We start from the raw sequence: 10,736 nt of genomic DNA, 5'->3' as shown, positions 1-10,736 counted from the left end.
TATTTTGAGAATCAATCCCTTGGATTCATCAGAAGGCCAAGGGAGTAAGTACATGGCAGAAAAATAGTTAAGACATTGAAACATAATGGGCAAGAGTTTTGCTACCCCAATGAGTGATCTGAGAGATACGGTATCCGGATCTCTGTAGCTTGCAGAAGTTAGGTCTTTGTGCAACTCCAAGATCATTTGTTCATTCAGGTCTCATGGTATTACCGAATCTCTCGGCAGAAAACTGTACCTGCCTTTGCAGGTAGTGTAAAGATCAGTGCAACAGCTACACGGTTGCCAATACGGTCTAGAAAGCCACGTTGCCTAATCTACAAAGTGGGTCAAAGACTGTGCTACCTTTCACAACTGAGGGCCATAGACTATGCTTCCCAGGACCTAGCAAAGTAATGTTTAAAGTTTACACCCTCGTGTCTGACAGCAATAAACTGAAATGCAATTATTTCTATAACTAGAAAAAAGAAGTTGATAGAAAAACTATTGGAAGCCAGTTTACAAAGGCTCCAGGATCCCATTTGTCACAACATGGATAAATCACTACTTTATTCAATTCAGCATGAGTTTTCTTGTTCAGGGCTGAAGGAAAGTAAGATATTCCTAAACTAAACACACAAAAGATTGCTTCAAGATAAATGATCTTACTGCTTTAATAGTGGCTTGTAAAACTTTCTCAGTATTGTAAACACTATATTTGACTTAAATCAAAATCTATTACTGAAACAAACAATCCCATTACCCTCAAAAAAGAAAAATAAAAGAGTACCATACATGAGACACCAAATTCAAACTGCACTTAGCACTTATTATATGCGTTTTAATACGTTGCCTTGCACACACACCACACACACATTTATTTTATTTTAGTAGGTACAGACATAATAATTTTAGCAAGTAGTTTTCTTTCATGCAGTCCAAAGATCTAGAATGACTTAGAAAGGGTCTAAATAAGTCTGCTCTTGATGATTTACACAAATAAACCAATGTGTCTCCTTCATGAGGAAAGGCCTTTTTTTTTAGAGACTAGGAGGGCAAGGGCTCACAATGAAGACCAGACTGGCCTTGAACTCACAGAGACATCTCTGCCTTTGCCTCCTGTGTGCTGGAGAGAAGATGCTTTTTAGATGATCTGACTACACAGTGACCCAAACTCCTGGTCTCAGATATACAAATGCTAGATAAGACAGACCAAACATAATTCTCTACACTCTAGATTTTAGACCGAAGAGACAATGTGAATGCCACAGAGAGATACAAGCACTGGAATGTCTCAGTATGGATGGCTCCACCCTATCCCTTGCTCACCCCCATCCCTGTTCCCCATCCTTGCACGTTTGTGGAGAAAGTCTTACTTAGAAGAGGCTACTGAGAATGACCAGAAGAAGAAACCCTTTCTGGCTTCTTTTTGACACCTGTATGAATATAGAAAATATGCCTTAGGTCGTGTTGTAAAACCCAGAGACCGGTTCTGCCACTAGTATAAAGCCACTGGGAGTGCTGTCATTCCCTGCTTATCAAAGAATGGCTGCCCAGCAGTTTAATGTGATGAAGGTGAAACGCTGGCTGTTGTGGATTTAGCATGGGTTTTAATCTCTCTCCACTTGAGGCTGTAGAGAGAACAGGCAGTTGCTTCCCTGAGGATGAGGACTTCCTCAGGGAAGGACAGAAAAAGTTCCTGAAGGATTCAGGCTTTATAAGGGGACACTGGTCTAGCTTCCCCGCCTTCTGTGGCTACCACAGCATCTTCAGTTCAAGTACAAGCATTAATACCTCAGACTGTGGCCGTTGGCTGGGGTTGTAAAATACGCAAATACTTCCGCCTTTGATGCCTGCATTCAGAATCCATGAGAACCACAGAAAATAAATAGGCACAAAATTGGACTCAGGACCATTGAACCACTGGGCTGTTGCCAGAATCAGAATGTGAGACACTTTCCCAACCAGGCCACATGGAGTTACCACAGAGAGCATAACACCCACAGAAGATGGGTGTACAAAACAGATTAAGAGTCATCCAAACCCTAGGGCTGGATGTTGGTCAGTGGTAGAACACCTGCATACCATGCATGAGGCTTCAGATTTGAGCTGCAACACCAGGAAAAAAAAAAAAAAAAAAAACAGAGGAAACAGCTCTCCATATGAAAGAATCAGAAGATGAACAATTAGAACCAAAGAAATTCTAATCTTTTGACTAGAGTCAAAGAACCCCCAAACCAGTCCAATTTGAAAGTTATTAGTTAATACGTTTATAACAAACCAAAGATGATCTGGGCCCAACAACACTAAGAAAAAGGCAATTAATTTGAAAAAGTAGAATTTCTACCAATGAAAGATGCAGTTACTGGAAGGAAAACTTAAGCATCGTCAAATCGTTGGCTTGCTCCAGTGTAAGTGATACAGGAATGAACAGGAGGCCACGAGCACAGCACTGGGGAGATAAAGAAGCTGAAAGCACGAATGAATGACTAAGATGCGTGTACGTGGAGGCCAGAAAACGGGAGCCTATTTCCACCTTGACCAGAGGTCAGAGAGTTGGAACTCACCTCAAGGTTATTGTGCTTCTGCCTCAAGCAAAGATCCCATCAAGACATCAGACCAGAGAGTTCTGCCCTCTCAAGGATATTGTCAACAGGTGTGTCTAATAGCCAGCCCTTGTAAGTCAAGGAAGCCTCCAACAAAAGTCTAAGGGTCCAACTAAGTTCCAGTTTCCTTAAGAGATAACTTTGGATTCCACCCAGAGAGTGGTTTGCCTACAGAATGTTTTGCTTTAGGGTGTGAGCTCTAGCAGCAGAATGTTTAACTACGGCCTTAGCCCGTGACCTTTAATTGGTCTGTTCATTTCCTTGTTTCGTGTTAATGCCGGGATTTTTTTTATTTATTTTTATTTATTTATTTTTGTCTTACTCTTACCTTTTGGGGTCAGGGGTATTTAAAGCAATTGGAAATTAAACACAGGCAAATTTCAGTACTCATTGGAATTTCCTCACGATACTATTCTATGTTTCTCCATTTTATTATTTTCATTTGCATCTTTATATTCCTTACTAATATTTTCTGAATCCCCACACCTCTACACTGGCAAGAGGGATTTTTGTCAAGGCTGGTCCCTGACACACATAGCTACATAAAAATGTCAAGTATTACTGACTGGGGCCCCAAAGAAGAGGATGCAGAAGGTGGGAAGTGGGATGGGTAGTTGGGGGAGGAAACAGAAACTGAGAGTAGGGGGAAGGCACAGGAAAATAAAATGGAACTAAACCTATGGAACTAAACCTTTCAACAACCTGTAAAATAGCACAAGGTAAGGCCTGAGCTTTCTTTAAAGCAGAGGTAGATAAAGAGATATTGATTAATTCTGATGGTGTTTAACTGTGCACATAAAAACAAGGAAATGAACTCCTAAATATTAATAAGAAAAGAAATGAGCTGGGTGGTGGTGGCGCACGCCTTTAATCCCAGCACTCAAGAGGCAGAGGCAGGCGGATCTCCGTGAGTTTGAGGTCAGTCTGGTCTACAGAGTGAGTTCCAGGAACAGCCAGGATTGTTACACAGAGGAACCCTGTCTCAAAAAACAAAAACAAAAACAAAATGAACAATGCGAAAAATGATATTCAGACAGCATGGAAGGATGTTCAGCATCATTGTTTCTTTGCGTATAAATTGAAGCCAGAATGAGGTATCATTATATCTCTATTAGAATGGTTATCAGCAAACAGTTGACCGGTACTAGGAAGGCAGCTCCATGGGCAAAAGTGTAGCTGCAAAGTCTGTTGTCCTGAACTCAAGCCCCAGAATATACATGATGGAAGGAGTAAGTCAAATTCCACAAACTGTCATCTGTAGCACAATTAATAAAAATCCAGAGACAGAAATTGGGGTTCAACCTGAAGGTCAGAAAAGCAAAATAGCCTGCCATTGGCTTTTATCTCTACTTTAGTCCAAAATGGTGATCCTGTCTCCAGGAATCTCAGAATGAAACTGTTTTTGAGAGTTTTCTTCTCCTGTTTTATATTCCTCTCTAGGGCTGGGATTAAAGGCATGCACCACTACTGCCCAGCTTCTATGGAGAACTAGTGTGACTACTGGGATTAAAGGTGTGTGTCACTACTGCCTGGTCTGTCAGGCTGACCAGTGTGGCTGTTTTACTCTCTGAACTTCAGGCAAGCTTTATTTATTAAAATACAAATGAACTATCACTACAGTTGCCTGACCCCTATGCATGTGTTAATGGCATGTATACACACAGACACACAGACACACACACAAATAGATAAATGGATAAATACATAAATGAACAAAAATAATGAAATGATTTCTAAATGAAAAAAATAGAGATCCTGATTGAAGAAAGTTTTGGCAAGGCTGTGGAGGAGCTAGATCTCTCTCTCTCTCTCTCTCTCTCTCTCTCTCTCTCTCTCTCTCTCTCTGTATCTTTCTGGAGTTCTCTCTGCTTGTAGAAATAGAAATGGTCTAAACACTTTGGGAAAGTCTTGAAAGTTCTTTACAAAGTTAAACACATAACTATTATGAAACCTAATCTTTTCATACCTAGCTATCTCACAATAAGAATTAAAGTATTGGTCACACCGTGGACTATACACACATCTTCATAGCAATGTTTCCATGGGAAGATAATTAGAAATAAAGATGTTCTTTAGTGAGTTATCTACCATTGAAGCACTAGCCAGTAATAAAATCTTAAATGATGAATGTTTTGGGCTGGAAATATTACTCAGTTGTAAAGTATTTACCTAAAATGTGTGATGACTCAGATTCAATTTCCAATATGACTGTGTGTGTGTGTGTGTGTGTGTGTGTGTAGCTAAATCTAGTTATTAAAATCATGTAGTACCCTAAAAGACTTGCCCCTTCTCCAATACCCTGTACCAAAGAGCACATTCAGAGACCCAGATCTTGGCTTCCATATACCATCTCTGCTAACTACTTGGAACACCAACTAATTATAGGTTTGAACAGGGAACTTATAAACATGGGGACATTGTGTGCCTGAAACTAAGGAGACAGTCAGAGAATTCTGGAATCATGTCTACAAAGATACAAGAGCTGTAGGAATATCCACGGGCAATATTCTTGGAAATGTGACGTCAAGGCAAAAAAAAATTAAAAAGAAATCTTGGAGTTGAGGAAATGGCTGCATGTTAAATTGCTTGTCATGCAGGTGTAAGGACTTGAATTCTGTCCCCAGCATTCATGCAACTAAATGGTCATGGTGGGACACACTGAGATCCCAGCACTGAGAAGGCAGAGATAGATGGCTACCTAGTCTAACCCTCAGGCCCCAGGTCCCAGTGTGAAACCCTGTCTTAATTAACAAGGTGGGGCCAGCAAGATCACTCTGAAGATAGAAATTCTGAGGACCTGAGTTCAATCCTCAGAATCCACACTAAAAGGAGAAAACGAACTGACAAATATCTACATGTGTGTCACAACATTATACAAATTATACAAACACACACACACACACACATATATATATATATATATATACAAAACTAATAATAAATAGTAATTTTTAAAAGATGGAAGGTTTCTAAGGAGCAACATCTGAGGTTGACCTCTAACCTACATATTTATATGGACACATACATACGCACGCATGCTTAACATGCGAACACACCTCCACCAACATCTGTACCAACACACGGACACATGCACCATACAAATTATGTTTATTGTTTGGAGGGATGTGTAGAGAAGATAATTGGATGGCGGCAATGAAAAGAAATCTCTGTCTCTGGATATGAATGCCAAAGAACTGAAACAGGAGAGAAATAATTAGAAAATCCCCTTTCCTCACCCTCGATGTTTTGTTAGATTCAGGAAAGGATTTCCTGCGTTGCTAAACTGTAACATGAAAGGTGGGGTTGGTTATATCAGTCACCTGAAAGTACAGCCCACAGATTTTCAATACACACACACACACACACACACACACACACACACACACACAGAGGAATGTGCAACTCTTCGGAGAGATGTGGTCTTTAGCACCTGATCAGAGAGGAATCATTTCCTACATGACAGAAGAACTAGCATCACAGTTCTCTGAGATTGCAATGATAAGTGGACCACATCATCTAAACATTTTTGTCAAACGTTTAACCTGTAACCAATAGAAGGACGCGAATCAAATAGATTAAGTAGAAAATCTGTTAAGATATTTACTCTAATTTTTTTAAAAAAAAAAATCAATGGATTGAAACTGCTCCAAAACTCAAGAGAAATAACAACTATACATGATACATAAACTCTAGTTGGATGATAGAATTGCAAGACACTTTTGGTGTTTCTGGAATAATAAAGAATATTTGAATATGAAGCTTTCAGATGATACTATAGAATTGTTCTTAATTTTTTTTCTTCAAGACAGGGTTTCTCTGCAGCTTTTTTAGAGCCTGTCCTGGAACTAGCTCTTGTAGACCAGGCTGGCCTTGAACTCACAGAGATACACCTGCTTCTGCCTCCCGAGCACTGGGATTGAAGGTCTGTGCCACCACCATCCCTCAAATTGTTCTTCCTTTTTTAAAGCACAGAAATGAAGTTGTCATTGAGAGAACGTGACTTTTATTTTTGGGACACGTGGGCTAAATTTCTCAGGGGATAATTACCGTGCTTCCCCATAATTTGCCTTCAAATGTTTCATTTAAAAAGGAAATAAACATAGAAAACTATAAAGAGCAAATGAATTTACAGCCAAGGCATCCAGGTCTCTATTGGTCTGTCCCTTGAACATTTCGATACCTTTGAAAGTATTCTAAAACAAATGTTAGGGGGAAATCCAGCAACATGTTTCCCTGGGTGTCATAGTTCCTTTCCCTGATTCCGGAACAAAATACCCCAACCAAAGCAAGATAAGGAGAGGAGAAGGTTATTTGGGTCACATTCCACAGGGCATCCATCCAGGCAGGGTAGTCACAGCAGCGAGAGCTTCTGAGCATCGTCACACCACAGTACGGAGTGGAGTAATGACTAAGGCTCACTTGCTAGTTTGCCTGCATTTGAGGCACTGCAGGCAAAGGAGGCCTTGCTGCTGTGGGTGCTGAACTGAGAAGCAGAGAACCTGCTGGATACTGTGTTATGCCTGTAGATTTTTGTGTCACGCTTAACGATGACATCCTCTCTCTTCTAGATCTGCATCAAATAATGGCCCACGTAATCCCCCAGCTCTTTGGCCCTTCTCATGTCCCCCCTCAGACCACACAGTTTGAGACTTCTGATCTTTGGATAGGCAGGGTCTATGCCCCTGCTTAGCAGACCAGTAGTTATAGAAAATGGATTGTCAGCCGTCATCTAAGATTAAGATTAAGGAATCAAAGTCACCAAGGAGGAAACTAAGACAGGATAGAAAGACAAAATCACAAAGACATAGGAAAAGAAAAAAGATCTCCTCACCCTTAATCTGGCTGGGGTTATGAATTCTAGCACAGGCCTGGTGAAATGGCTCAGTGGGTAGAAGCATGTGAACCCAGGCATCAAAATCTGAGTTCAGTCCCCCGTACCTACAAAGTGGCAGGAGAGATTGGACCTTCACATGTGTGTCAAGCCCTATACCCACATGCCTGCACTCACTCATACCTGCACATGCACACACACATAAAAGAAATTAAATTAATTGAAGAATTACATCGCGATGAATAAAATGTGCTATGAAGTTTGCCTACGTAGAAACGCTATCACTCTTAGGTGGAGAGATTTAAAATAAGAAGGTTAAACTAGTAATGAACCATACATAAAGCTGAACAGATATGACCTTCAAGTGTGACCTTCATACTTCTCTAGATGTGAACCTGAACATTTCTGGGAGTCTCCTAAATACAACTATGAACTTGTTTTACAATAAAAACACATCCTTACGGAATTCTCATGACTCAGAGCTTTCCCCTGAGTCATACCGCTTTCGGTGCATCCCAGAAACAACCCCGTGAGCTCACTTGATGTCCTCTGCTTCCCTTTGCTATGACACTTCAGAAGTGACCCAAATCCAGCACGCGACTGTTATGAAGACATTTAAGCTTGATTCTCTTTTTGAGAAGCCCACACCCAATATTTGGGGGCTCCTTGCCCTGCGTGCTTCTCCTTCTAGTAAATCCCATGTTTAAACCTTTACTAAATCCTAATAAACCTTAGCTCGGCTTCATAAAAACAAATGATGAGTGGATGAATACATGAATAAATATACCTAATACATGAATAAATATACCTGCGTTTACTACAGCTGTTGGGAAAATTTCTTCGCTAGATAAACAATGTCGACCCAGTCCCTGTACTGTCCCCAAAACAAACCAAAGTCCAATGCATGGAAGTTCACCCTGGGGGCTCCGTGATCTCACTAGGCATACTTACAGAGTTCGGTGAGAGGTTTCAGGCAGCAGCCCAGGTAAAGCTAAGGCAGCCTCAGGAGGTCTACACCCAACTTCTAGAGGTATCATAGATGAAGACCCCGCAGTTAACCTTCTCCAGACTACATTGGCTAGTCCCTTCCCTAACCACCTGTCCCGTGTGCAATTAGGACAGACTTGCACGCGAATGGCTGAGAAGAGTGACTGAACACTGAATTGTGAGGGTCTGAGGACACACTCCGCTCCTTCCCCTTGTCGGAGACAACGCAAGTCCACAGTCTTCGTCTGGATGGATTCTTGCATGGAATTACAACTGATCTCACAAAGATGGTGGAAGGTTTGCTCTTAAAACTGAGTACTACAAAAACATGATATTAGCCAGCAGTCAATTTCTAATATCAAATTTCTTCCTACTTAGATACCCAAAGTGGATTTTATTTCCTCTGCCCTGGCACTTGATTAATAACTGTATTCATTGGTTAAGATATTCGATACATTAGAGATAACATCCTGATCTATTTAAACTATAAATCTAGTGAGATTTGGGCAGAACAGTGGATGTTCATGGCATGTCACACCAATTCTAACATTGAGAAGAATGGTCTGGAGATGAAGCACTTTTAAAAGACAGAAGATTTAAAAAAAAAACAAAACAAATTCACCAGTGGGAACTATTTCCATCAATCTGCAAAGAGGTGGCTGAATGACTTGGTATCACAGAGCAAAGAGCTGAGTGAAGATCAGCCCTTCTCACTTTCTGCTGGGATGGTTTTCATAACATAGTGCTGATTCGGTAAATGGATCCCCAAACAGAGCTGTGGTAGGGGAGATCTAGGACCCCATCACTTTAAGAATTAGAAAAAACATATTGAAATTTTTAACTGGCTTACTCAGTAGTGATATGAAAATCATACCTGTCCCAAGGAGTCACTGAGTGGATGGACTAGAAAACACACCTCAAAGAGCTCTGTGAAGCAAAAGTCAACACATCAGAAATTCCTTTTTAAAGATGTATTTTTTTTATTATTTTATATGTACAAGTGTAGTGATATTAAGTTTGTATTTTAATAAATAAAGCTTGCCTGAAGTTCACAGAGTAAAACAGCCACACTGGTCAGTCTGACAGACCAGGCAGTGGTGGCACACCATCTTTAATCCCAGTAGCCACAATAGCTTGCCACAGAAAAACCAGCAGTAGTGGTGCATGCCTTTAATCCCAGCCTTACAGAGGAATATAAGAGAAAACTCTCAAAGACAGTCTCATTGTGAAGATTCTTGGAGGCAGGATCGCCATTTTGGACTGAGGCAGAGGTAAGAGCCAGTGGCTGACTGTTTTGCTTTTCTGACCTTCAGGTTGAACCCCAATTTCTGTCTCTGGGATTTTATTAATCTTGCTATATACACGTGTTTTCTCTGGATGTATGTGTACTGATACATGCAGTGTTCAAGGTGGCCAGAAGAGGGCTTTGGATCCCCTGCAACAAGATTAAAGACGCTGAATAACTACATATTAAATCCAAGTCTTTTGAAAGATCAACAAATAGTCCTGACCCCAAGTCATTTCCTCCATCACAAACTGCTGCGTACCGCGCCCCTGTGTCTGCACTCTGTGCGCTTGAACCCAGTTTGCGAGCTTTGGGCAAGGGGCTGGAGGTTAAAATACACAGACACACACAGACAGAGAGACAGCGACACGGGTCATCCTTGAATTCCCCAAGAATGCCCCCTTTATTGTGTTCAGGGGCAGATTATATAGAGATAGCCACGCCCCAGCCAAACCCACCAGAAACCACTCTCCTGCCATCAGGAACTCCTGAAGGTCTCGTGCTCAGAACAGCTGTAGGCACTCAGCTCAGGGGATTACAAGAAATTCAGGATCTGGGGTCTCACTGCTCCCAACAACAAACAGCTCTATTCTGGTTGATTCAGCTTGCACAACTGTGTTGAGGTCAAATATTGCCCATAAGTCTGTATTGTGAAGGTTAGATCTCCAATGTATGGTCCACAGAGTGCTTGTAGAATCTTTTGATGGTAGGGCCTCATGGAAGGAAGTTAGATGCTACACAGCATGCCCTGGAGGAGATATTGGGAGCCTGTACCCTTTCTCTTCCTCTTTGTTGCTCAGCTTTCATGAGGTGAACAGGCTTCCCCGGGTGCTTCCACCATGAGGTACTGTCCAAAGCCGTGGGTCCAAGTAACCCTGAATTGAAATTTCGGGGGCTAACGTCAGGGGCTCAAAGGAAGTCTTTTCTCCAGTATAAGAAACCTTGGAAAGCTGTTCTGTTACATCAGAAAGGCAAACAACTCAGCTAGATTGCTTAGGTCTTGAAATACTCACAAAGTTTTGCACAATGGTTAGAGTAGGACCTTTAA

This window comes from Arvicola amphibius, chromosome 4, assembly GCF_903992535.2.
Source record: "Arvicola amphibius chromosome 4, mArvAmp1.2, whole genome shotgun sequence".
Lineage (NCBI taxonomy): Eukaryota > Metazoa > Chordata > Mammalia > Rodentia > Cricetidae > Arvicola > Arvicola amphibius.
The sequence above is the reverse complement of the archived record's forward strand: the minus strand, read 5'-3'. Positions refer to the sequence as shown.